Source organism: Eubalaena glacialis, chromosome X, assembly GCF_028564815.1.
Source record: "Eubalaena glacialis isolate mEubGla1 chromosome X, mEubGla1.1.hap2.+ XY, whole genome shotgun sequence".
Taxonomy (NCBI): domain Eukaryota; kingdom Metazoa; phylum Chordata; class Mammalia; order Artiodactyla; family Balaenidae; genus Eubalaena; species Eubalaena glacialis.
The window spans coordinates 95,897,034-95,903,033 of NC_083736.1; positions in this window are offsets into that span (position 1 = coordinate 95,897,034).

Sequence of the window (6,000 nt, forward strand, 5' to 3'; positions counted from 1 at the left end):
AACCTTCCCCTTAAACTAATTATGACTTACAATAATTTGGTAAATTATACCTTTGTAAGCAGAATTGAAACATTTATCTTTTCTCTCTATTTGCTTCCTCCAGAGATTGAAAACTCTTAGGTTCCCAGCAGCTTTATCAGATAAATTAGGAAGGCTACCTCACTAACAGGTACGGAAATCTCAAGGTATTTTGGAAACCTTGAAAAGGGAGGAATTCACCTAGATCTATGAGGCAAAATCTGTGATAAGCTCTTGGTGGGAATTTCCTAGCCCTGAGAGGTCTTTTAAAAGTCCAGTCTGAGACTCCTTATAAAAGTTTCAGCAAGCAAAATGCCTATATGATCAATTATAGTTATATAAATCATCAGGCCAAGATTATTAAGACCAGAGTTATTTTGCAAACAAACTAGTCTTAATTTGGTTATATTTTGTAAAAACGAGGGTAATTTTAGAGAGAAAAATTACATTTCAGTGAATATTAAATTCCAGTTTTGTTTACGGAGGTCTGTATTTACTAAGACTCACCTCCCAGATAGTTCCTTGCTGTTACGTTATATTAATGTAAAGTTTAATTGAAGGACACGCTAAGTTTGTTTCTGAAGCTTATCTCAATAATCTATCTTTGGATGAAGATCAGATGCCCCACGACCTGCAACCAGGGGATTATGCATGCTGGAAAAGACATAATTTAAAGGACTTTCTCTACCCTGGGCAGAAGGACCCTTATCAGGTGCCCTTTAACTAGCTCAAGCACAGTGAAACTGAAGGGAATTGACTCTTGGATTAATTTCCACTCACAAAGGGCCCCCGCACTGGACTGGCCTGTAGAGAGGACGGTTTACCTCAAAATCACCTTGAAACAGTGCTCAAACAGAGGAGAAACTACACTCATGCTAGGATGCAAAGAAGACCACATCAGAAGTAGACAGCTTGCTCAAGATCCTCAACCTGACTCATACGATCATTTATAATGTTTTCTTGACTTCTTGGACCCTTGCATATGAATCAAATGTTCTCCTATCATGAGCACGATCCTATGCTAGTTTTAAAAATCAATCCAATTGTTGGGTTTGTGGCCAATTACATGTACCTAGTACTTCTGGGTTACCTTGGTGAACTTCTCCACTTCAAGGCTCTAACTGGTTGGCTCTGAGGAAATTTACTTTAAAAGCAAAATTATAGTCATGTTCAGGTCACTACTGATATTACTAGATGGAATCCCCTCACCTGGCCAATTAATAATGCCTGCTCTGACCCTGGCTATAAATATGAGTTTTCATCTATTACTCAGGCTCAATCAGAGCAACAAGCAAAATTTCAGCCAAGGAATAAGACCTCCAACAATTATGGGATGGATTTATGTAGCTATGTAACACCAGACTATGGTAATTAAGGCTCCTATATGTTGGGAATAATTAAATCATACTAAGGATAATCAGTCTAGTAACACTAGGAAACTGGGCTGGGTGCCTTATGGACAATGCCAATATATAATTTCCCTTAAAGATAAGGATAAGGATCGGTACAGAACAGGCTAAGTCAGATGACCTAGGATATACTGGGCTGCACCTAATGGAAGTTCTTGACTTATGTTCTTGCTTATGACCTTACTAATCTGCTAGCTATATTGTTTTTTTATACTGCCTGGTTTACAAAATTGTTGTTTCTTGCATTACCAAATGTGTGACTGAGCCTCTGATAAAATGATGATATATAGTTCCATATAAGATCAATGATTTAATGGTGTAATTCTAGATATGGGAAGAAGCAACAAGAGGGAATATTTTCCTGGACCATAAGAGACTAGTGAGACGGGTGGTCTGGAGACTAGTGGCACTGTTAATGAAGCCTAGTCCAATAATAGCAGGACACTGAGTGGCCTATCAGTGAAATCTTCGCCAGACCTGGGAATAGGTATTCTTAGCACCGTGGGACGAAATGGTCATGAAATGCCCCCCAAACCATGGTCAAATTTATGACCCTGAAGGGGCTCTGCCAACTGAAAATTGCCATCTGCCTCTGCAAGGGTTAAGTCAATGGCCACTGCGGCCACTGACCTTCAACATCCCCTGAAAGGAATTCAGGGTGTAGATCAGGATGAGGCACTCTGTGCTCTGAGAAAACCTGGCAGAACAGGCCTTTAGCTAGTTAGATGTTTTCAGGAGAAGATCTTATGAGCCCAAATTCTTGCATCTTCTCATATCTAGAGAAACACTAACATCATTAACGGTGACATCTGCTTTGGCTATTAAGGGGAATATTACAATTAAAAGTCAAAATGGAGTAGCTATGGTTTAGACACCCAATGAAATAACTAGGTAACATTATGGGTGTGATTTCAGACAAGTCCTTATATTGCTAAGAACTTGAGTTTTCTGAGCTGTGTCAGAATTGGATGCCACCAGCCATTCTCAAAACAATGTCAGCTGGCAGCTGGTAACTGCAACCTTACTTTTTAAAGGTCTCCTCTTGTAACTATTACATTTTTAGACAATGAAATTGCTTTAGATCATACATTAACAAACAGAAGAGACATGTATGATGATCAATAGCACCTGTTATCTATGTGTTACTACCACATTAAAAGTTAAAACCTACTTAGATAAAAGTAGACAACTGGCTACCTGGCTACAAGTCTCCCCAAAGTGCTGGTCCATATTGGGTTTCAGGCTTATTTTCCTGAAATGAAATGAGATTTATTTTTCCTATTAAAATTCCAGTTGTCACTCCTCCAACTACTTCTAATTGGGTCTGTTACACTAAAATGGCAGACCAAGGGATTGAGATTTTAATCATACAAGACTCAGATCCAGAACTCGGAACTCAGAAATATTTCTGATTCAGTGTCTATTTTCCAAATTGAGGCAGGACTATGCCCCATTTTAGCAGGAAGTGGCCAAAGCCATCATCATCCAGTTCCCTGAATTGAAACTGAGCAGGACTCTGTGGGGCTCTGGAGTACAAATCCTTTCTGTGTCCCCTGTTTCTTGTTTGTAGGATTTAGACTTCATTCAGCCTCCTTGACCATCCCTGAATTCCAAAGGGCAGATTCAAACAGTTGCTAATCAGAGAAGGGAGGGGATACAGAAACAGGGGAGTCAAGTGGTGGTACAGCCTTGGGGCAGGCTTCTGGCTCCTCCTAAGGAGTATGCATAGCAATACCTTTGAGTTCTTCTGCAGGAACTAAGGCCCCCACCCAGGTGGAGGATGGTAACTTCAAGCTGAGTGCAAGATTCCTGGAGCAATGTCCTGTTACTTTGCCACCGACCAATCAATCAGAAGAAAGTCACACATCCTGCAGATTTTGCCTTCCTTTTCTGGGCCCAGTGATGACCATCCAGTTAGACTTCCTGTTTGGCCCCTGTCTGTTTCATCTCCGACAGGGTTCAACAGTTTCAGGCTAAATTGTTGTTACCATGAGGGTGAATACTGGTTTCGGGCACAGAATACCTCGATTTAGATCAGGTGGAGAGAGACTTCTACTCTACTAGGCAGGACTATGCCCACTCTCAGCAGGAAATAGTTACAGAAGAAAGAGACCTCTGCCCCAATTCCCAAGAAGTATCTTGAGTATGAAGTCTCTCAGCGGGGAGTTGTTAGGGGAACCACTGACTGAAACTGCCCGCTCTGGCCAGGCCCAATAGTAACCACTTGCATGAGTTATCTTAAACAGGAGGTCCTGGTAAGGAGCACGGAATTAACAAGCCACCACCAACTGGAAGAATTCGGGAAAGGTCAAAAGGAGACAGGAGACGCCAGTCCATATGTCCTCCCGGAATCCTTCTCACTGGGATCCATCTTGGCTGAGCGATGCACACGCCACCAGGAAGGACCCTGAGTCAGAATGATTGGCCAGAGACAACCGGGAAACTAATCCCATCACCATAAAACCCGAGACTGCGAGCCATGTGGCAGAGCAGTCCTCCTGCGTTCCCTTACCCTCCTGCTCTCCACCCGGGCACCCCTTCCCAATAAAAGTCTCTTGCTTTGTCAGCACGTGTGTCTCCTCGGACAATTCTTTTCCGAGTGTTAGATAAGAGCCCACTCTTGGGCCCTGGAAGGCGTCCCCCTTCCTGCAACAGTGAGATGGAGGTGGGCATGTCTGGGATCGAGCTGAGGGGAAGCTGACTTGGAATTACATTTAGTTTGGGTTTAATTGGATAATTTATTCATGTGTTTCTCAGTCACTTCCATGTATGATTAATTACTAGTAAGATTTCACAGTGTAGTGAGTAGAAGCTCTAGGATTCAAACTAGGGTTGTCTGATTCTAATGCTAATGAACTAATGCTACACTCTATTGCCTTTCATATGTTTAGGGAACCATGAACAAATTTTACAGCTCAAATTAATACCATGGTGGTTTAACACCAGCTACTTGCCAGCATCTGATGCTATTTCCCACTTCATTACCTGATTCCAAGATACTTTTTTTAAGTCTTGGCTCCCATTGCTGCCCTATAAGTACGTACGATATGATTTATCAAAAATGCACTCCTGGTCTTTTGCTACACCGACTACATGTATGGTTTTGCCCAATCACATCCACACAGGTTCGTATTAATTTCTTGGTGATGTGGCATGAAATACTGACATTGACTAAGATACCTTAAAACTCAAAATCACTACTACAGTGAGGACTGTGGGGGAGGACAAATAATTTTCCTTCTACCCTTCTAGGTTCTTGGCTGAGACCCTCCTGTAATAAAGAACAGATTAATAAGAGAAAAACAAACACATTTAATAACACGTATAGGGACTTCCCTTGTGGTGCAGTGGTTAAGACTCTGCACTCCCAATGCAAGGGGCCCGGGTTTGATCCCTGGTCAGGGATTTAGATCCTGCGTGCTGCAACTAAAAGCCCGCGTGCCACAAGTAAAGATCCCGCATGCCGCAACGAAGATCTTGCACGCGGCAATGAAGATCCTGCGTGCTGCAACTAAGACTGGGTGCAGCCAAATAAATAAATAAATATTAAAAAAAATAATAATGTGTATACAGAGAGACCCAGCAAAACTGAGTAACTCCCCAAAATAGCCCAAGACACCACTTTAAATATCATCTTCTTCTAAAGACAAAGGATGTTGCTGGGGGGTGGGTGGGTGGCCAGTTATGGGAGGTGACCAGGAAAAGCACAGTAAACAAGAGTAAGGTTGTTATGCAAATTCGAGTCGTTGCCTTCTCCATTGATAAGAGTTTCTAGAGATTTAGTCATCCTTCTCTTCCAGGCACTGAGAGGGAGACACCCCTACAAATGGAGATTTCCCTTATAAATGTAAATCTCTCTTACAAAAGGGTAACTTACCAGTTTTCTGAGCTTCTGCTAGTGAAACCGTGCATCTCAGATTGGGACTTGAACCCAGCTAAACCCCAGATTGGGACTTGAACTCAGCCAAAACCCAGATTGGAACTTGAACCCACGGTCTTTTAACTGAGATCACACACCTGGTCTCAGGACTTAATGAAGCTCAGGTTCTTGATGTCTCATCGCAGAAAGAATTCAGTGAGAGACAAAGTGATGGGTAAGAAGTGGATTTATTTAGAGAGAAACACACTCTACAGACAGAGTGTGGGCCACCTCAGAGGCAAAAATGGCCCTAGAGTATGGGGTTGTTAGTTTTTGTAGGGGTTGGTAATTTCATAGGCTAATGAGTGGGAGGAGTATTCCAGCTATTTTGGGGAAGGGGTAGGGATTTCCAGGAGTTGGGCCACTGCCCACTTTTTGACATTTATGGTCGGCCTTGGAACTGTCATGGCGCCTGTGGGTGTGTCATTTAGCGTGCTGATGTGCTACAATAAGCGTATACTGAGGCTCAAGGTCTAGTGGAAGTCTCGTCTGCCATCTTGGACCTAGTTGGTTCTAACCATTTATGTCGTGTCTATGTCATTCTTTTAAAGGTTGTGCCCTGCCCCCTTCCCTCTTGTTTCACTAGGTCTGGGTTTCTTAAAAATAATCAGCCTAAAATAATCTTTATGCCCAGGAGGCATATTTTGGGGTGGC